The 22,966-nt window shown below is 40.7% G+C and overlaps 1 protein-coding gene across 2 annotated transcripts in view; it reads left to right on the forward strand.

The window, feature by feature from the left end:
• The first annotated feature begins 2,453 nt into the window (after positions 1–2,453).
• The window catches only part of PTPN4 (protein tyrosine phosphatase non-receptor type 4), a 120,831-nt gene continuing 100,318 nt past the window's right edge, over positions 2,454–22,966 (forward strand). For both annotated transcript variants that reach the window (XR_015699233.1, XM_087734358.1), the window contains exon 1: positions 2,454–3,229. The gene's annotated coding sequence lies outside the window, so the exon portion shown is untranslated. The remainder of the gene's footprint in view (positions 3,230–22,966) is intronic.

The raw sequence follows: 22,966 nt of genomic DNA on the forward strand, positions 1-22,966 counted from the left end.
CTTTCATAACAGCTTAAGGTTACATTTGCTAAACAAATGTTGTGTAGTTCTACAGTCACATTGAGTGGTTTGGATTGCTTCTCTATTACACGCTCAGTATAAAGTAATGTATTAATTATTGTTATTCTCAAATTGAACATAACTGTATGCTTGACATAAACCAGGCACAAGCGAAGAAAACGACATGAAAATGTGAGAGGCAGACTTTGAAGCTTATGTGCACATGGATTAAAACGTACCTATGCCATTTGTGAATAAATTTGCCATGATCTGAAAGAGAATTATCGGGAAACTCTGCAGCTAAGGATCCCTTTAATGCGCAGAAGAACGTATCTTGCCCACTGCTCGAGAGGCTGGCAGTAGTTCAGAAATGCAGAATGCAGTTACTGGGTGTCTCTAGATGCACTGTGATCAGTTTATCAGTATAACTGTGGAAATGCTCAAGAAGAGCTGGAGCAACGTGGACACAAGAAGGAATGGCATTACTGACGCTGTGTGTGTTATTTTGGGGCTTTATGATTTATGATTTTTATGATTTATGATTTTTAACATCAGCCTAGGAGTAGTTCAATCCAGGAGAAACAGTCACATTTCAAACTTTGTCATCTTATTTATAGACTTCCATTAATAACGTTTAAATAACAGCAATTTTGGAGTGTTTTCTAGTCATAATCATTTAAAAAGTCTATTATTTAAAAGTGCTCCAGAGATTGTGCGTTATCTAAAATTCCTCCTTGACTGCCTTCCCCAAATTCAGTCTTCCATCCCCTCATTCAACTTGGTCCTGAAAGAAGATGAGGCAACTGGAGAATCCTGTGTGTCCTAATACTCTAGGAAAAGGGAGAGGAGGCTGAAAGAGCTTAGATTACTTAGCCTACTAAAATGGAGTATGACTGCTTTCTAAAAATAATCGGGGGTAAACACTGATAAGAGGGAAGGGCTATTTAAGCAAAAGAACAAAATTGGCACAAGAACAATTTACACTGGAAATGTACAGAAGGTTTCCAAACATCAAAAGAATGAGATTTTAGAAAGCTTCCCAATTAGAAGAGTACTTGCAAACTCCCTTAGTAGTAGTCTGCGTCTTGCAATGGTTAGGAATTGTGAAATCCAAGAACTCATTCCCAACTATTCTGTGTGTCTGTTATTTGGTAAAGGGCTCATCGTGAGAGGTTGTATTTTAATAAACAGACATTAAAGACACTTTTAACCAAACCCTTTCACACACAGTATACATACGTGAAAGCACTGAGTTGTGTTAAACCAAGTCTTGCAAAGCCAGCCTTCCCATGGGCCGCATACGAACATCGTGATGTGGCCAAGAAGCACAATACGCCTCGTACCTTGGAGAACTCTGGCAAGGACTGCGGGGCTGAAATGACTCTCGAGGACGTTTGCAGGGTGAGGCTGGGCGGACATGTGGCCAAGACCGAGAGTTACCCCATTAAGATGGCCCCATTCCCCTCTCTGGCTCAGTTCCTCCGGCAGCAGGGGCTTTGACCACCCAGCAGCCCTGGTGTCAGTGCAAACTTGCTGCTGTTTAAGTGACACTGCCCTGGCCTGACAGTTGCACTTGAACTACTTGCAAGTCCTACGAGGTGGAGAGGCTCCAGCAAGCTGCATGATGCTGAAGCACGTTATTGCTACAGTTGGGGTGAGCAGTAGCTCACCGCCCTTGCTAAATGCTTCCCTCAGCTCTGCTTTCTCGTTACACGGCTGTGTCCCTGCCAGCCCTCGGGGCCCCGGCTGCTGCCCCGCTGCGTCCCCGGGCCTTGCGCCCCACGGGGGTCCGACCCAGCGTACCCCAACGGTAGGGTCCCCAAGCTGCAGCTGAGGGTGCAGGGGCTTCGCCTCTCCCGCCCCACCCGCGTCAGAGGCGCTAGCCCAGACGGTCGGGCAGGCTGCGGTTCACCCCGCCTTTCCACAGCCCCGCGCCTGAAGGGGGGCATCCCCGCTCTCCCCGGGCCTCGCTGCCCGCCGGCACGCCAGAGGCCCGCGTGGCTGCCTGCGCTGACGGCGGTGTTTCGGGTTAACGTCCCGCAGCGGCAGCGGGGGCCAGACCAGCCCAGGGCTGCCACCGCCACAACCCCCCTCAGAAACGACCGCTCCCCTGAGCGAGAAGAGAGCGGCGTGAGGCGGCTGCCGCCGCGGACGGCCCAGCAGCTTAGCGCACGGGGGCTCACAGACCGGCGCTGCAGCCGTGACTGACGGCTCAGAGGGCCAATCAACGCTCACGGACGGAGGTGATGCACCGCCCCCTTGATTGATGGTAGGCCAACCCAATCACGCCGCGGGATGGACTCTCAGTCCTGTCTTCTCTCTTTTACGGACAAGCAGTGGGGCCAATCCCAAGGGGAGGACACCGCCCACTTCCCTTTCGGCTCTCGCGAGTTTTCCCGGGCTGGCGCCCGTGTCTCCCCCCCTCCCGCCCGCCCCCGGGTGACTGCGCAGCCGCCATGTTGGTTGCTATGCTGCCAGGGCTGCCCGCATGAGGCGGGAGGGCGGCTGTGAGGGGCGGAGGCTGCTGGCCCTCCCACCTTCTCCCCCACAGGCGCTCGCTCACTCGCTCCTTCACCGGCAGGGAGGGCGCCTCTGCAGAGCCCCGCCGCCTCTCCCCTCCCCGGTCCCCTCTGCCTCCCGGCCGGGGCTGCGCCCCAGGCGACTGCCGGTGTGTGCGAGGCGGCGCCGTGCCCCGTGAGGGGGAGCCCCGGCCCGCGCGGCGCCCGCCCTGCCCTGCCCTGCCTGCCTGCGCCCCGGTTCCCGCCTCGCCGCCCCCTCCGGCCGGTGGCTGTGAGGAGAGGAGGGGAAGGAGAGGCCGGAGGGGGGGGTCCGCCGCCTCCCCCCCCCGGGCTTCCCCGTCCCTTCCTCCCCCGGCTCTTCCCCCTCCCGGTCCCTCGGCCCAGCCGCCGCAGTACGATGTGGTCCTCGCCGCTGCGGCTGGGCGCGGGGCGGCTGCTGCGGCTGCTCTCGCTGCTCCCGAGGCTGCGGCTCGGGCGGTCGCTGCGGGGGAACTGAAGGCGGCGAGCGGCGCGCCCGCTTCCCGCCCGCGGGGGTGCGGTGCGGTGCGGTGCTGCGCGGCGCTGCGCGCGTGCACGAGCGTCTGCGGCGCGTGCCCGTGCGCGCGCGCGGGGGGTCGCGGGGCGGCAGCGGCGAGCGCAGCCCCCGCGCCTCTTCCCTCCGCCGTCCCCGCTCCCCGCTCCATCTGGAAGGACGTGGCTCTTATATGAAGGTAAGGCGGCCGCCGCGGCCCGCGGGTCTCCGTGCTGGGGCGCAGAGGGGCGGCGGCGGGGGGGGGCTGCGCGCCGCATTCCTGTGCTGTGACACCCCCCCCTCCCTCCTCCGCCGGCTGTGGGGGCCGAGGGGCCCCCTCAGCCCCGCTCCCCCTCAGCCCCGCTCCCCCTCAGCCCCGCTCCCCCTCAGCCCCGCTCCCCCTCAGCCCCGCTCCCCCTCCCCGCAACTTCGCGCACAGGTCGCCGCTGGCGGAGAGCGGCTCTGCCGAGAGCCCCTTATTTTGGTGGAGGGGGCCTGCTGTTCTGTTGCCCGTTCTGTTCTCCCCCCCGCCGAAAAGAAAGGAGATCCAGCCCCGCTCTGGCGAAGGGGCTCGGGGGGGGCGGCTGTGGAACCGACCGCCGGCCCGCGGAGAGGGCTCGTAAACAGCCTGCGGGGGGACGAGCGGCGGGGGCAGGTCGGGGGCGGTTTGGGGTCTGTAAAATGTGGTGAACTCAGCTGAACGCCTGAAACGGATTTTTTTTTTTTTTTTTATTTAAGTATGCTTAATATGAAAGTTTGCGTTCCTGTGCTTTCTAGGCACGTGTGCACGTTGCCCTGGTTATGAGCAGGGAAAATGGGTTTGCGTGCTGTCGTTGCATTCCTCTGGTACATTTTTAGTATCTCCCTGGAGCAGAAGGCTTGTATAATCGCGTGTGTCTATATGCGACAGAGGCTTTCGGTGTACCTGGTGATGGGTTAACTCGTGTATACTGTTGCAGCACCAGCTGGAAGAAGAATAACGTCTCTTTCATTGCAACAACCTCCAAGAGCTAGTTGCTAAAACTAGGTAGCTGCCAGTGTAGGTGAAATGTTCCCACCACTTGCCTGTTCAAAGAATATATGTCGTTCAGATGTAAAATAGACGTGAGTGAACTTTGTGCTGCTACTTACACCCTTGCAGGACTTCAATGTGGCCAAGCTGTTACCATTTTTTTAACTGTGAGATAGAAAATACTTATGTGATTTGTGTATTACAGAAGTGCTAATGGGTCTCCGCTGAAGAATAATTGTTAGACTACAGTATGCATGTACATTTTTCTCACCCACGGGGCATTTCTCTTGCCATGAGCTAAACTCTGTGTTGAATGGTAAGGGGGTTTTGTGAGTGCACGTTTCCCTGCTTGTTCCTGGCGAATAACTGCCCTGTAATGTTGGGAGCCACTGGTGCGTTCACACACATGCAGACATTTATGAGCTCGTCACATTGTAAATGTGTGTTGCGGGAATACAAGAATGAGTTAGATTAGAATTCGTAAAACTGTTTTCTGATTAGGTATGTATATTGTAGGAAAGTTTTCCAGTTCATTGCCTAAACATAAAATATTCAGTATCGTAATCTTATGGATGCCATTTTCTTGACAATGGATTTCTTGCTTCACTGACCTAAAAAGTTGTTTTTACATATTGGCATGACTCTGGCTTGCACCATGTTGATAAAATATGATTCTGTGTGATAAGCTTACAAATGTATGTCTATACATTTCCCAGGCATGTTTATGCTTTATAAACTCAGAAAAGTAACTGTTGGTCTGATTTTTTGAGATAATTTTGTTGTCATTACAGTCTTTGTGTATTTTTAGATTATGTTTGTGTTTTTATTTGTAGTTTTTTAAGTTAGATTAAACATTGAAGTACAAATGTATTTTCCTCAAAAGCAGAAGTGTACCTTTTGGTACATTTTCCTTATGTTTGCAGTTAAGTTTGTTTGGAATCAGGTTCACCTACTTAGGGTTTAGTTTGACATTTATTTCTTGTTCAGAAAATCTTCCATGAAATGTATTGTTTGTTGCCATGCTTTACAATTCTGTTGTCCTGCTAATGTCTAATTTAGGTTGTACATAGCAGTATTGATTGAACACCGTTGCTAAAAATGCTTTCAGGGTTGGGTATACTTACAGTGTAGCAGCAGGGAAGTTAAGCCTATACTGTTTTTCTGTGACTAGAATTAATTTATTATTAGCAGCCACATTTGTAAAAGGTGAATAAAAGCAAAATACTGTCATCTTAGAAGTAATGCTAATGGCTCTGTGGAGTGGATGAGCTCTCAATTAATGAACACAGTTCATGTAGTACTATTTACATGTCATTGCCATTAGCATATTTGGAATATATGGTAAGTTAATACCCAGGGTACGTCATTTTGGCTCTGATCCTGCGGTGACCCCTGTTTGGGCAGAGGGATCCACCTCCACAAAACTCGCTGCAGGAACTGGAGCTCAAACATTCATTCCATAGACACTAGGCCGATGTTTATCATGAGCATTTGCTGCCTGTGAATGTTTCGTATGTTTTGTTGTTAACCTTTGTGTTTGTGTGGCTTGTCATAGGCTTCTGCATGTGCAAAGAGCTGCAGCATTGGGGCCCAGAGTAACAGCCTAATACGGTAGTGTGTGACATGATTATTTTGTGGAAAAAAGTTTGTTGTGTTTTTTTTGTTTGTTTTTTTAATTGCTTTCGTATGGTAACTTAGCACTGCTGAAAGGTCCTGATCAGTGTTTGGAGGTTCTATCTCTCTAGGGTCTTATCATCCTTGATGGGTTATTTTATGAATGTATTGGTGAAAGGTACATGAAGTTTTGTGCATTGATTTATGCTTGCATATAAAAAATGGAATGCATACTCTACAAGCATGTTCTGGAGAACTGAGTGGAAGTTACAAGTTTGAATGTACTGGAGGGAAAGATACTCAGGATGGTTCACTTAGTCCCATAAGCTAACCTGTATGGGGGAAACAAAGACAGAATGGCTTGCTTGGGGCAGTTTAGACCTTTGGACCAGGTAAATGGGTTGGGTTAAGTGTCTTCTGAAAATTATGGTGGATTAAAAATTATGTTTTAACTTTTCAGCTGATCAAAACTTAATTAAAACAAATAGTAGGCATGCACATGCGTTTTTGTTGTTGAAGTCAATGTTAGATTATTTTTCTTAAATTGATAAATAGCACGTTTCTGTGGTCTGTCTTCTTAGGTCTTCATACTAGCATTAGTTAGATCCCGTGATCCATCGTGATTCTGCCTTGTCCCCCCCCAGTTTGGGTTTAAATTTGTTACAAGATCACATGAATCCCATGCCTTCACATCCTGTTTTTGTGTCACCTCACTTCCATTCTCACCAATTATAAAAATGGTCAAACAAGAGAATCTTTCAGCAGATGGTTGACTGTGCTTTTTTTTTTTTTCTTTTTAAATACCACACTTTCACTCTGGTGCTGTCACTTTTCATAAAACGGCCAGGCAAAATTGTCATGGGTTTTATTGTGCTCCAGCCTAAACAACTGTAAAAATGGTTTGTGCGTGCATATAATATGGGCTTGTTTGTAGTGGAAAGAAGGAACAGTGAAGGTGGAATAAAAAGGGGAGGGGAGAATGGCCTGAGCAGGAGACAAAACCAAAAGAGCTGAACAGAGGCCTGGTAATACAACAGCAGGTCTTTGCCGTCTGGGCCAGCTGTTCATCTATGCTTGTTTGGGAACAGAGGCTGTTTTTCCTTGAGGACTTGTAATCCACTGAATTAGCACAAAAATAGTTTTATGTGGGCTTTTGAAAGCCTTTAATTTCTAAAACTTTGCCATGTTCTAGAAGTTTTCTCTGACATGTCATAGAATTACGTTTCTGCAGGTACGTGTTGAAAATCTCCATTCTTACTTTTTTGGAGAGTTTCAGAATTATTAGAAAACTATTGCGATTTGTCACTTACAAAACAAATTACTTCAAGTTTACAGCAGTTAATGCGTTCACAGAAGTTTTATTGACATGCCAACATACCAGAATTAGATGTCCAGATGTAGGTTACAAGAGTATGGTCTTTTTATGATGATCTGTGTTACAGCATACTAAAGTCTGTGCTGATTGTACGCGTGGTGTCCCAGTACATGCTACAGAATATTACAGCTGATAGTCACATAGTTACTCAGGTAGATCAGATGAGCATAACTAGAGGAATTTTTGTTCGAAACGTGAGAATTGAACTAACTCTCCTTTCTCAGCTTATGCACCTTCAAAAAAGACTTGGTAGGGTGATGCAATTAGACCTCTCTTGGCACACTTCTTTGTCTTACTCTGCAATTACTTCTTGGACAAGTTATAAGGCAACTGTTGGATGATAAATGCAATTCCATTTGCGTGGTTTATGAGATACTGCCATCTCCACGGTTATATGAGGAAGAGGGAAATGGCTAATATCCATTTTAAAATAAACAGTCTTTTAATTATGAGTGCTTATGATCTGCAATGAAGAATGCTCTGGGAAATACTTTCACTTATTGGGGAATGAAGCACAGTTGCCACTTAGGAGTTTTCAGGCCATCCGTAAGATTTAAGAGGAACAAAATGATAATCCACTTCCTATGGCATGTGTGTTTTTACGTTGCCTTTCTGGCCATTCCTTATCTTCTGCAGGGTAACTAGCTGAGAGAATAATGACTGAATTATTCTGCATGACCAAAAGCCCAAATCTTCAAATGAAAATCAAATGTAGTGCTGCTAGAGATTAACATTTTCATACTTGGATTTTTTTAATTAGAATGGTGTAGATTAGATTGAAGGAGGATGTATTCAGTTCTCTTATCAACCTGGGATTTATACTTTAAATTAAAAATCGCTAAATATCTGGTATTAAATGATGAAAGCCTTGTTCTAATTGGTGCTTTTTGGGGGATGGTGTTCCAGTCTGGAGGCCTTAGTTGCATGTAATTTTGCTATTTTGTTTGATAGTTTTCATAAACTAATTTAAAAATGCATTTAAATGTAAGCTCTCTTTTGATGTTTGTTAGGAGTAACAATATAAATTGATTTGGTTTTATGCTGTTAACTGTGTTTGGGTTAAACAAATGATCCTCACTTATTTTATCTGTAAAAGGATATTAACTATTAAGACAGTTGAGTGTACTTCAGCTTTTCCGGAGTCCTATGGCCAGTTTATTGCATTTGTGTACCAACATCTCTCTGCCCTACAAGAATAAAACCACCAACCAAACCCCCAAATAATGTTCTGTGTCTGTTGCAGAAGACAGAAATGAGAAACAAATTATATCAGTACTGCACTGAAACTAAGTGTCTATCAAGTGCAATGAAAGTTACATTAAAAATGTTTTCTCAGATGAGAAAATTATTCTTAGATAAGTCTTACCATTTTTTCAGTTTGTTTTTTTAATGGCATCAGTCAGGTTTAAAACCAGAAATTGAAACTGTATCTGCAGCAGAAAGCTCTACATGTAAACCAAAGCAGCAGCTGGTGAAAGAGAAGAGCCTGCTGTGGCTCCTTTGTCTGAGAGATGTGCTAACATACTTTGTCTTGGAGGAAGGTTAACAAGCAAGATTCCCGTGTTTTCCTTTTGCAGTGATTCAAGCAAGTGGATTTGATGCACTGAAAAGCTTTGTTTTTAAGAGAAGAGATTCAAGTGTGACATACCAGAAACTTGTGCTCCCTCTTGTCTGTGCCAATAAAGATGCAATGAATAGAAATAGAAATGTTGTTAATTCCTCTGTCCTTTAGGTAGAGAAATGACCACCTTTTCAATAAGAGCACATGGAAATATACCAGTCAGTGGAAGAACAGTTATTGCTATTAATGCTCTCTGAACTCACAGGTTAGCACAGTTTTGTTTGGATGAACAGATAATTTCTTGATGATGCTTTGCCTTATATTTTCCTAAGCCATGTCAAATAGTTGTAAGTTGAGAAGCATGTTCATTATAACTTAAGGCTCTTACCATAACTGATTTGAACAACAGAATAATCCAAAATGGGACCTATTTCTCACGGGACAGAAAAAGACAGTTCCCAGATCTTACAAATGTGATTCAGTGCCTTTGCTTTAAAAAAAAAAAAAAAAAATTAGGAGGAAAATCACGTAGTAAAGCTGTGGGTTTGTTTGTGTTTTTTTTTTTTTTTTTTTTTTTTCCCACTAACATTGTCAGTGAATTCAGAAATATTTTTTGGGGAAAAAACCAAAACCTGCAGTCTTTCAATAAAAAATTGGCTTTGGAGAGAGTTAAAATTAACATATGTCACTTTGCATTTGTCTGTCTTGATACTTGCAACAAGCTTTTAGTGCCATCTGAAAAAGTAGTGTGACATATTTTTGTCTTTTGATGTGTGAACAGGGTTAAAGATGACCAGCGCTGATGACCAGTGCTGAGTTGAGTTGTAAGTTGTGTTTTCCCGTACAGATTGTGTATGTGCACTGCATATACCAGCTTTGTATTGTCTCTCTAAACTGCATATAGCCTCAGTACTGTTCTTCGAATGTTTTACTGAGTTTATATAGTGCCCCTATTTACAGAAGATACACATCAGGAGAAGGGACGTGTATCAATTAGTTTGAATTCTTAAAAATAAAATATTATAGAACTTGGCATTTGAGTTTTAAATCACTGTGGCCAGTAACCTCCAAACTGTGAGCTGCTATTAAGACCTCCCTTGGAAGAGATTCTTGGCTTTTTCTGGGAAGCAGGCTGCTGTTACGATTGATGCCACAGTCTGTTTTTAGTACTTGAGTGCAAATGAGGCTATGGGTGAGTCTTGGGGATCCTAATCTGCAAGTAATTCCCCACTTACTGTGTTTTAGGCTTGTGTGTTGACTCTGTAAGAAGATAGTGCATCCTGTTAGCTCATCTGAATGCACCTGCTTTCCGTGGAGCTGATCTCTTTAAATCTAATGTTTGGAAGGACCTTTCCAGATGTAATAGCTATGAAAAAGGGATTTGAAAGATTAATATGTGGCTGCCTCTTTAAAACTGAAGGGTTGTATCACCTTTGTCTAAGTCTGAATGGAGAAGGGGGGAAAACAGCTGCCCTGCAGTGATTATAAAAGGTATAAGGTCTTGGAAAGCATAATTAAAAAGGAAAGGTGAATATGTTTTTTTGTTTAATATCAGCAAATCTCACGACCTCATGGGAACCTTCTGCTGAAGTAACTGTGGTACACAGAACCACAGGATGGGGAAACTGAAATACAGAAGTAACATTACAATGGAACAAATAGATCAGTTGGCTACATTATGGGGTCATACATTCAATTATTTGAATATTTTTTTGGCCCACTTGTTTTCTGTAAGCTTGAATTAGACTACTGATTTAGATGTTTCATTATAGGGTTTCTAGTCATGCCTCTAGTGTCTCTTCTCAAGTTCACTATGTGTGCAACTAGGTAAGGAGGGACAGAACATTAATGGTGGTAAGAGTTTTAAACTTTTTTTACTTTTTTAACCCTTTACTAATGAATATTTTGCTTCTATTTTCATTTTATGATACATCAAAATATACCATGTAAGTAAAATTCATAAACCACTCAGTTTGGAAGTGGCTTGAACTTTTTAAACCTTCAGATATTCATATTTGGGACTAAGGAAATAATTTCATTATGGAGATATTTGTTTGGAAAACTTACTATATTTTGCTTTGCTTTCCTGTGTGGTGTGATCTTACAATTTTTTTGGCATCTTCACTTAATAGATTTGCTATTCTTTAGAGACTTAAGGCATTGGTGATACTGTCTTTTCCCTTACCTCCTAGTATAGATTTGAGTCCTTTGTTCTACAGCTCTTAGATCTGCTGGGGGAAGTGACTTGGTGCGAGTGTGCCTGGGGAGGGGCAGAATGCTGTGGATGCTCTCTGGGTTCTTTTTGTAAAGCCGTTTTTGACTTTTCACAGTCCCTGTGCTTGCAGAAAGTGGATTATTTTCAAATTTTGCAATAGTTAAGTAAATTTCATTGAACTGAATAATAGATTTAATAAATATATAAATTAAAATAATTCTGCTTTCAAAAACATGCCACTTAAAAGGCTGATCAGGATACAATAAGAAAATGAGGCATGGTTAACCACTAAGGATATATACAGTTACACTTAGAATTTTTCTGTAGAAGACTAGAAAATAGACTGAAAATTAACATCTGACAAAAAGTCCTCTAAGAGGAAATTCCTACAGGACAACTTCATTCTTGAGATTAATTAAATGAAAGATTAGAAATTCTCTAGATAGCTGTAAGCTATTTAATAAAACTGAAGTAAGCAATTAAAAGACTCAGCTGTAGTTACCAGCAGAGGCATTGCCTCCTTTTCATGATCCTGGCGCTGCCCCCTCCCCCCATTATATATGTTCTCCCTCTTTTTACAGGAAAGCTACATGTGTAGCCCATTAATGCTAGATGTTTTCTGCAGAAGGATTTTCGTAAAAAGCATCCCTCTCTAAATAAGGGTGATGTAGATAATAACTTCTTTGGCATTGGAAACACATACACAGTTCTGAGAAAACAGAAATAAAAGTGCTTAGTAGGAATTATACTAATGAAATGTATGTGAGAGAGTAGCTTGAAAGAGAAACCTGATTAACGTCTGAAACTTCAGCTAACATTTAGCTATCTTTGAATGGAACTTATGTTGCCAATAAAGCTACTTTGTCACATCTCTGGTTTCTATTTCTAAGTTACATTGATGTAAGCATTTTTCAATCCTCCCCTTTACAGTATATTTTTTTAACCTGTATCTTCCAGACAAACAGATTAATTCTAGCTGTTCTAGGAATTGGTTGTAGTTACTCTGGTATCTGCAAGAGGCATTTTACACTTAAGTCTTTGATATTCATGCTGAATATATTTTGCATTCTGCTGCACCTGGTGTGCTATGGCAATTGTGTGTGCTTTGGCAGTTGTGTACAATAAGCTGGGATGTGTTATATCACCAGAGATCTATTCCTTGTCTGAGGGCAGTGTGTGATGGCAAATCACATCATCATGTTAGGGAGAAAAATGTGTAACTGCAAATTGGCACTGGATTCCCCAAAACTGAAGTAGTTGCCATAGTTCAGCAGAATGACTGTGCTATAAGTAAATGGGAAGCATAGAAAAAAATTAATCTGTATGTGTACCAAGTAGTGCTATTATAATAGTTTTAAGTTGCTTCAAAATAAGTTACTGACTAAAGTTGTTAAAGAGAAGAGCACTCTATGATGAGATTTTTTTTTTTTGGAAGTGTTCATTACTTTCCACTCTAAGTTTATGAGAAAACAGATGTGGTCTTCAATGAAAATAAAGACAGGCTGATACAGAAGTTCTGAAGGTAAACTTCTTAATGCTATTATTTTTCTGCTGTAAACAGAAAGCCACATTCTAAAAATCTGCTTTCCAGACTTAAATGACTATAATTAGTACTCAGAAAAAGCCACAGTGAAACTTTTTCTTCTGGCAATGTATAAATATCCTTATTTTCATAACATTTAACATTAAAACATAATCCATTGTCAGACTTTAAAGCAACACTCTGAAAAGGAAGAGATGCCTTTCCTAGTGGCCATTTATTGCATTTATAATAATTCTTTGTGTCTGAGTAAAAACTACAAAAAAAAAGTTGACTAATTACTAAGATAAATCAGCATTATTTTTGTTGTAGCTTCCAAAGCATGGAAATGGACTTGAAGCTCGCTTTGCTATGTACAATTAATAGAAAACAAATTGTGCTTTGAAGGCCTAACATTTCTGAAGCTGAGGTAGGATTCCTTGTCCCATAACAGACTCATCTCCTTACAGGGTTGGTGGGATATCCAGTTACCTTGCAAATGCTTTAAAGTGTATTAAGAATGGCATAAAAATGAATGAATGCTTATGAAAGAGGGCGTTAGGAACCCAGATCTCAAGCCTTCAATGCACTTCCAGCACTTGCAGAGAATGTTTTATAATACATGTATTCCTAATAACTATATTAATTAATGTGGCCTAAAATCAGTAGGGGATTAGCTTTTCAGAAGTGTGCTTAGTGTCCTTAATATAATTAACATATATTGTACACTTCAGGTGTATCTGTACACATGCTAAATAAAATATCTTCATACTGTTGTATAGTGGCCCAGAGGATGGAGTGATAACATTTTAAAATTCTGCAACAATAAAACCATATTTTACTATAGAACATATTTGAAGAGTATCCCAAGAGTTTTTGAAATAATATTAGAGAAGCAAATACCAGTGTTCATGCTTCCTCTTCAGGAGTGACAGGGAATTGTATTTTGTATATTGTTTTTTGTATTAGACTTAATCATTTCTGCCAAAGAGTGTTGTACATGCTTGCACTTCAAAAAAATGTTGAAATGTTCTGTTGACTTTTTGAAACTTTTTTTGGCAACGCTAGGCTTTCCATTTATTTTGTCCCTTGTTTAACAGTTTTTGTGTGTGTTTTCAAAAGCACTTCCATTCACCATTCAAGGAATTCAATAGAATTCTAATAGGAACTGCACATAAATAACTACAGAAATCAATGCTTCAATTCAGCCGAGAGTTTTTTGTGGCTTCAAAAGCCAAAAGAGCATTTATTATTAGAAACACACAATTGACTTTTCTTGTATTATCATTTTGCATAGTGATTTGGTTTTTACCACCACAACAAGATGTTTGACAGTTTCATTTGAAAATGATGTATTTACATTCAGCGTTCCAAAACAGTGTAATTTTTATCTTTTCTGTGAAGCTCTATTCATGTTAATTTGCATGTTCAGCTCTGTGCAAAGATTGTCAGTGCAATATTCACTGGTGGATTTCTGCTCAAAGGTCAACCAAATGTTAAGCATGGTCTCCTGTTCCTGTATTGTAATGAAAATATAAAAGAAATCTTTAAAGAGTGGAGTTACTGGGTTAATTTTTGTCTGTTCAACTCATACAATGTAAAGCACATCCTCTCCTCCAAAATGCTCAATTTGCTGAGTGTAACAACCTCAGAAGTAACCAACCTCCAACAGCACAGGGTTGTCTTGGAAGCCCTTTCAGCCTTTAATGTTTGCATTACACCTCAGGCCACATAATCTGTAACAGTCCTTTTGATCCTGAAGTTTTTAGGTGGGTTATAGAAAGTGAGATGATCTTGAAGGAGGTTGTAGGAGGTTGTTTGAGTACACTATAGAAGCTTTAGAAAATTGATGCTGCTTTTCTTTTGAAACAGCCCGAAGATGACGTGATGTGAAATACAGCACTCCACGTTCAGTAGCGCATACTGCTTTGTAAATGGACCTTTTGAGTGCTGTGGCTTTTGGGCAGCTCTTGCTTGCAGTTTCCGTCAGGTAATAGTACAGTGTTATCACCTTGGGTGGAAAGCAGATCCAGAAGGAGACAGCATTTTGTTCTTGTTGTCAGGAGGGTACTCATAGACTAGTGAATTTTTCTGCATTAATGTTTTGTTTTTCACTGTTGCTGATAGTTTGAAAAACAAGGTCGAGTTACCAGCAGGGGCTTTTAGATGGCAATAGCCTTCCCCCACCCTCTGTCTCCTAATTCCTGCTCACTAGCCAGTCTGGTTATGCGTGAGGAAGATGAGGTGGCATTAGGAACTGCTTTGTGGAATTTCATCTTGTGAACCAACTGGCACTGAGACTTTCCACCCACCCCTCCATTTACCTTGAGATGCAGACCAGCAGTCCCATCCTCATCTACTTTGTTGCATTAGCAGGTGCTGGTGGTGGATGCATGTTTTGGCACTTGAGAAACAATTCAGCTAGCTGGAGAGGTAGGGAAGCATGGCCTGTCTTTAGTCCTTCCCTCTCCTAACATTTGGAGTGGAAAGACTGCGCAGGTGAAACTTACACTGCACCTTGAGAGAGGTTTTAATGTTGATGAGGGGGAAGAGAGGCAAGGTAGAGCATGGTGAGGAGCAAGAGTAGTCACACACAGTGTCATAACTGCAGTTCCATTAGTGTTCAGTGTTGTTGTCTCTTGCAACTATATGCATTTAGGATTTGAGTGCTGTCATGGTGTTATCTTAAAAAAATGGTAAAGGAAGTGAAGTCAGACCTTCTGTTGGTTCCTCAAAGTTCTTCCCCATTTCCTTTTACCACTTCTGTCTAATTCAGATTGCATTTGAGTCAGCTGCTTTCATCTTGACACTTATGTCATTCAAGCATCCACAAAGTTAGTATGCTAATGTCTGCATTTCAACTGACTGATAGGTACACCAAAACCTATCTTACTTTTGTCACTGCAACATGAAGCTTCTTTTAATTTCCCTGGCTGTTCAGCATTTACAGAAACTAGATAATGGAATGTTGCTGGCACAATTGGTAAGCCTAATGTCTGAAGTTTATTAAACACCATTTTCTTCCTGAAACACGCTCTGGCTCTTCCTCTGTTCTTGTAGGTGCTTGGTGTTTAACTGGTATATAAGCTGGAGTGGAAGAAATAATAATGGACATCTAAAAATGATAGTTTTGTTAAGGAAACTTTGTTCTGTTAGGGGGCAAAAAAGGCCTGTTACATTTGTCTGAAAGCAAGCGTTCCCCTGTATTTTTAGGTTTGTGGGTCTTCTGCTTCTTTATGAAACCCAGCTTATGGCAGTAAACAAGACAAACCAGACCCCTCATGTTTTTCTTGAAACCATTGTGGGTATTATCCGTCCCCTCTTGCATTGCTGCTCTTACGTAGCTAATCCCAAATGTATCAGTGGAAAAGAGAAAAACATTTGTAATTTTTTTTGAATGCAGGAAGGAAAAACAGAAGAGAAAACAAACAGATAAGAAAGACGGGGAAGATTGGGGAAAGAAACAGTCTTCCCACCTCTTGCAAGTAGTTGCTAGAAAACCTGAAGCATGGAGGTATTAAAATATATTATTGATGTGGAGCAACAAGGATTTTATTGCTCGATACAACACAGTGTTTCATAGCTCCACCCTATCACGTAATCCCTTTTATTGAACGTTGTTTTGAACTGGTTGAGGTTCCTTATACCCTGTTTGTAGAACAGGTGGTTAGAAATTTATCTCAGAGACAAAAATATAGTCCTAAATTTGGAATAAATTCTTCCCTGACCACGTTATTTACTGTATTTTGTACTCATCATTCCTTTTCCAGAAGTGCTTTCTTCTCCTCCCTGGTCAGTGTGTCTGTGAGTGTGTTGCTCATCTCCATATAATTAAAAAAAAAAAAAATCCAATATCTAAGTGGTGTTACATTTTAAGCTTCTTAATAAACATTCCATCAGCTATATATGGAGAAAAAAACTGTGTTTCAAAGTGCTTGAAAACTATAATACATAAAATTTTTGCAATCTCAGGTGAAGCAATCTGAATTCTTTCTGTTGTATCATTATTGTGCTTTTTCAGGTATTTCATTTTGGTACTGCTCGGTGCTTGAACAGTCTCTTGACTCTTAATTGTTCTATGTCTTTTTTTGGAAGCTTAAAAATGAATCCATTTGAGCTTTTGCAGTACAGAGCAGCATGAGAGGGGACCTTCAGCTATCCCGTGGGCCGTGCGCCTGACTAAGCATCCTCATATGAGGAATTCCCTGTCTACAACAGCATGACATAGTCAGTTTATGTTTGTATCTTATGACCTACTAAAAATACTCTCCTTCCTTCCCACTTACCTTCTATGATCCTCTTCTGCAGAACTGGTGTATAACCACTTTGTATTCAATTTCTGTGTTTTTGCAGTGGATTATGCCTGCTTGATAGAGTATAGAAATTGTCCAAACTTATAAAAGAAATGTATGTTTTCAGAAAACAGTTTTCTAACTAGATTTTTAAGAATATATGTTGTTCTTATGTTCTGAAGACACTAATGACACTAAGAATTTTATTCCCCTAAATTTACACTTGTGTTACTGGTAATGAAGTAGATTTTATCTAAATTTCAGTAAATAACTGGATACAGTGCCCATGAGGGGTTGTGAAAACTACTGGGGTTAGCAGAGAAAGCATAAATTGGATCAGGAGCTGACCAAAGAGAAGACTGCAAACGGCTATACCGTAAGAGCAACTAACAGGATGGAGACAGATTGTTAGTCATGCTCTTCAAAAATCAGTCTTCAAATTAATCCTGTCTCGTTACATTAATTAATAACCTCAGTGCAAGAATTATGTCTCTTCTTATTAAAAACTGTAGATAACACAGAGTTCAGAAAATTTTTTAGTATTTCAGAGGACTGGCTTATCCTGTAAGGAAAAGAAGATAAACTCATAGATTTGAGTACTAAAAAAATCGATACAATTTAATAATACAAACCCAAGTGTTTAACACATAAGAACACTTCTTTGGTTTTAGGAATCATGAATTTCTAAGTAGGAGAGGAATTTGGGAATGCTGACAGTAATGTAAGTAACAGCTCCCAATATGAAGCACGAGCAAGGCTAACCCACCAAACACTTATCAGTGGTTCACTGTCAGAGCAGCATGTACCGAATAGTTCCCACACCCGGTTGGCATTGCCTAATGCTTTTTATTACTAACTTGGATTAACAGAAGAGAATTGGGGATAGCATACCTGAAGTTTCACCCACAGCACCAACTAGGGGTGACTGCGAATATGTTGGAGAGAAAGTTTCAATGCAGAATTTTTACACTTTTTTGGTAAACTTGTCAAGGTAAAGTAGGGTCAAATTCATTACTGTCTGTAGAACATAGTGTGGTTTTTAAAATGTATTTAGAAAGCTATTTTCTAAGAAATGTATCAATATTTCAAAAGTTTAGACAGTTTCTCTTGCACAATTGTTTTCCAGACTTTCTTCACTTTTTGTATGAGAATACACCTGGAAACAAATAGCATTCTTTGAGAGTTTTGAAATGTCTTAGTTTTTAAAAGGAATTACATAAATTGGATTCCAATTTGTAAGACACATTTACAATTTTAATATAAATATTAGAAGCTTAGCTTTAACAGTAATCTATAGTATAGGTAGATATCCTGATTTACTGAGCTTATGGCAACAAACTGAAATAATGGCCTCTTACTTCAGGAGATTTGTACTGAAATCAGCTGAGGTCATAAGATAAATTCTAGTTCTGTCCCCATTTCTCTGAAAAAGAATGCTGCCACTCAGTGCCCTATTAGGACAGACAAAAGGCTGATCAACAGGAACATCTGGATCCGACTGTCAAATGGCCCAGTGTGGCAATATAACTAATTGCAGCTCGCTTTCAATGTTTGTGTCCTAGTTCAGATTTACAGCATTTGCAATAACACTGTCAGTCTGTTATGACTTTTTTTTAATGTTTGGAAAAAAATAGGAAGGGGGAAAAAAAACTTTGGTTTTGAGCAATTGATGTAATTTTAATAATTGTGAGGAGTAGATAATGGCCTTTAAAGGCTTTAATACATCTACTCTATGGACTGGTCTGGCTGTCTTAAACAATTTTTTCAATGCCAACAATGTGCCAAGGTGAGCTGATCATGTGTGTGTTAAACCTTAAGGATGTTTGGAATGCTTTTGATGGTTTGTATGTCTATATGTTGTGTATACCAACAGGATTTCTTATTAAGTATTGTGCATTTTAGTTAAACGCTGAATTGCCTTTCCTTTAGGATTTCTGTTCCTGCTTGTGTTCAGTCTCATCTGAGCTTACTTGGATCAGATCTATTACAATATAAAAAAATGTACAGGATTTGTCTATATAGGAATTTCTTGTAAAATAAAGTTCTGTTAACAAGTAGAGTTGTCATTTCAAACCTGTTCTTGCAGATGTTCTTATTCCCTATTGAGTGTCTAATTGACTTTTGGTTGAATTCTCTTCTGAAGTGAAATAAAGGCAGCCTTACTGTTGAATAAATGGGTGCTAGTTTTGGATTATGTTGGGGAAGGAAAGAAGAAAAGAGAGAAAAAAAAAGATGTGTTAGATTTTTTTAATAAACTGGATCGAAACCCGAACATCTGAAGTGATTTGTCGTGAGCTTTTGGAGGAGGCATCTTTTTATTTTTTCTTTCTTGAGGAAAAAGATTTTTGTGGAGTCTTTTATGCATCTTAAATGTCTTAACTATCAAAATACATGGAAGCACAAAATATCGATATGTATGGAACATAAAATTAGAACAGGTAAGAAGTGAATATATTTCATGTGATAGTTAAATTTTACATGACTTGGGCTCCTAAGTACTTACAGCAGTTCTGAAAAGTGAATTTAAAGTACTATTTCAATGTCAATCTCTGCATTTGTTTTGGAAAGAAAACCTAGGTTTCTAAATCAGTTAAATAGTTTTGAAGAGTTCATTTGGCATCTGAAAGGCATCTTACAACTTGTAACCTAAAGCTAACTAAGCTGTCTAATAGGTGCAGCTAAAAATATATAGGGATCTTAATACTTCTTTCCCTATTCCCAATTAAACATTGGCTACTGTGTATAAATATTTTTCTTCTGTAGCAATGACTGTTCCAAGACCTACACCGATGCCTGGTGTAGTCATTTTCCAGAAGAGGTTAACTCAGCCACACGTAGCGAAGTCTATGTCCCCTCAACTCTTCTCATTGACTACAGCAGTAATGCATCCTTTGAGCACCATAAACCTTCTGAAGCAAGGTTCTCTATGGCTATGCAGATTCCCAAGCATATTATTAATGGAATGATTCTAAATGTTGTTAATACTTCACCTTTTCAGAGAAATGTATACATTCACTGAGATCGTTAGAGCTGTCTTCATACATCAGAACCTTTCTGAACAGTAGTGTTGATATGTTAAATCTTTCACTTACAAAGGTTTTGTCCCTTACTGTTCAGAAGAGAAACTTAGGAGCATGTGTGTAGGTCATGCAGCTCCCCAAACCTGTAGGGACCCTGCAGCGGTTCCTAGAGGCAGACTGTTTCATCCATTTTAATTGCCTTTGCCTTTCTAATTCCAGTGCCACCATCTCAGTACTTCTCATGATCTCCTGCTGTAGTCAGGGTGGGTGGCCATTGCTGATGTTGGCTGATAGGTTTTTAACTAGTGTGGTGCAGCAGAAGCAATTGCGTGGAGAAGTCAAGATCTGCGATGCTGCATTCAAGTAACTTAGAAACAGCTGATAATGACAAAAGTTTGGAAGAGAAGGAGCAGATCCTGCTTCTGCTTCTTTTCTCCTTTACCCACAATTGGGCATCGGTACAGGTCTTTGGAGTCCATCCCTGTACAGCTACATGGTAGTTTCAGGTAGGAGAAGATATATCATCAAGCAGCTGCGTAATCAACTTGGCCTGGCCTACCCCATCCCCTATGGCCTAAGCTTTATACCAATTAGATGCACTGACGTGAAACCCTTCAGAGCAGAAAATCTTTAATCTCTCTTGTATTTTCATACATCAGAATATCATGCTTTGCAAAAGCGACAGTGATTATTTTCGATATGCTTTCATCTATTTGGACTCGGACATCTGCAGGATAAGAAAAAATGATTGTGAATTAAAAGTCTAGACTCCACCAACATTCTGACAAATAGTAAAACTGAACATGCAATAAGAAACCTAAGTGAAAGTTTCTGCTGGAGAGACTAATTGTAGAAAACTGTATCGGCACCAATTACAACAGGCAGTCTATCTTTCTGGAAAGGTCTGCCAAAGTCATTGATGAAGATAAAATCCAGTCTTTCCTGAGCTGCTTTGTGTGATTGTGTGCCAAAGATGATATGCTAAAGGGAGCATAGACTTTATGCCAAGGTCTGTGGGATTTAAGGACTGCTTATTAAGTAGAGGAAATTTTTTGAGTTGCATAAATTAATCTTTCTTCTAACAATTTATCTTTTGTTTATGTATTACTGTTCCTTGTTCATTTGTGCTGTCATCCCCCTGCCCCGTGCACTAGTTACTTTTCATACCATGGGGGGAGAAATTCTGCATCAAAAGGACTGGCACAGCCCGCGCTCTAGGTAAGAACCTGAGTGCCGTGTTCGTACATTTAAGCGTTCATCCTGACAGTGATGAATAACATGGAGAAGTATAAGATGCAGGTCCTGTATACAGTGAACCTTCATTGGTGTAGCCACACATGAACTGGTTGTAAATCAGTTCCCTGGTTTTGTTTGGTTTTAACATGTAGGTACTGAAGGCTTTAACTTCTATTCTGTAGAAGATGTAACTATTTTTGAATGTTCATGGTAAACCTAAAAGCATTTCTAGTGTCTTTCAGGCAATGAAGTACTGGACTGAAAAAGGAAGCCACTAGTGTGTTATCTTTTAAATAGAGTGCATTGTATAAGCTTTAGTGTTCATTTTCATAGCAAAAGAAAGAACACACGTAAATTTGAAATTGTGAGGATCATGTTGTTAATACATATGGCATGTAACTATTATAAAAGACCTTATTCTAATGCCAGTACCTGATAAGAACAGCAAGAGATGTATGACCAGTGTGGGCTGCTGCCACTGACTCACTGTGTAATGACAGGCAAATTACTCAGTTTTCTGCATCTCGTTCTACTCCTTTATAAATGAGAAATATTGTTTCCCAGTAAAACTCTTTGAGATCCTTGGATAAAAGGAGATTATTTTTTTTTGTACGCCTACAGAGTATATAAATTTGAAGTGAGAAAGCGCAGCAAATACCAGGTTCTATGCAAGTCCTTTACCAGTACAGACATAGTATGATGAGTCTTGCTGCTCATTATGGATTGTGTTAAAGCACCTTGCACTCCTGAAGACCACTGTAAAGCTCAAGCAAAAAGAGGGGTTTAGGTCAGACTTGGCACTCGAGTCTGTGTTCTGTTCAAGCCTTTTTATAGTTAAGTACAGCTTCAATAAAACTTCTCTGCCGTGTGCATTGGTAACTACTGTTCCGTTTTCTTTGATACACCAGATACTGTACCACCTTCGGATGAAATAGTACAGGGAGGCTTTTAGAGCAGTTTTCTGTCAGTCTCCATCACGTCTTTCACATTATGTCTTTGGCTGCGTTTTATCACTGAATTTTCATAATGTTTTGGGAAACGTGACCTTTCCAGAATTGTCTGTATTAACACTGTAGTCTTAATCTTTTCCCTGGCACCTCCTGAAACAAAATACAAATTAACGATTCAGACACCACAAAGCAAATCACATGCCACTTGTTTCTTCCCAACTGTTCTTCATTGTCATTGTTTGCTGTATTGTATGCAAGTCCTTGTGTATTCTGTGGTTAAAGGGACCTAAATAATGCAGGAGATTTTAAGGGGGGTCAGTAGCAGATAAGTAGAGAAATGGTGCAACAGTTTCAGGTATATACAGAAGACAATTTGGATAAACAGAAAAAGAATGCCATTATTTTAGCATTGGCATGTGGAAGTTAACTTAGGTTTGATGTATGGTTTGGTTTTTAATAAATTCAGACTTATTTTGTGATAGTCTGTAAATAGCTGTGGAAGTGGTAGAGGGTGCATGAAATTTCTGGTCTATGGTGCTTCAAGGAAGAAGATGCTGTTGTCTCTTTTTGTAAATGATTGCCCCTCTGGTTTTGTATCTTTATCTCCTTCCATTCCATTTATGATCGTTCTTTATCCCTTTTTAATTTGCTGACTTCCTTAGACGTTTTCATCACAAGAAGTGCCTGTTCTAGCTTCATCATTAAAAAAAAGACAAAATTTCAATTACCCTAGCTATCCACCCCATTTTATCCGGTTGTGTTCTGCCCCAAATTCAGTAAACACACAATCTAAAACTTCAGTTTTGAATTTTTCTTTACATTTTTCCCCACCTTTTCACCATTTTCCACTCTTTTATTCTTCTCTTGAAATTGATTTTACCAAAAATGAATGATCTTCACTTGGCTGGATGCTAATACCTTTACTCGGTTTTCCTTGTTTTGACCGTGAAAGAAGCAGCTTCCCCGCTTCGTGGCCACCTGCAGTCCTGCTTGTGCTGCTGTAGTGCTTATGCTGCTGCACAGTGAACTGTATTGGGGAATTGGTCTGACTGAAAAATAACTTTGCCAAAATTGTGTTGCTTCTTAATTCCCCACTCTGGTTTACCATATGGCTGTACGAATGGCTATGTCAGCAGTAGGGA

The sequence above is a fragment of the Nipponia nippon genome, unplaced genomic scaffold, assembly GCF_047370975.1.
Source record: "Nipponia nippon isolate SJK-2023a ecotype South Korea unplaced genomic scaffold, ASM4737097v1 scaffold_5, whole genome shotgun sequence".
Taxonomy (NCBI): Eukaryota; Metazoa; Chordata; class Aves; order Pelecaniformes; family Threskiornithidae; genus Nipponia; species Nipponia nippon.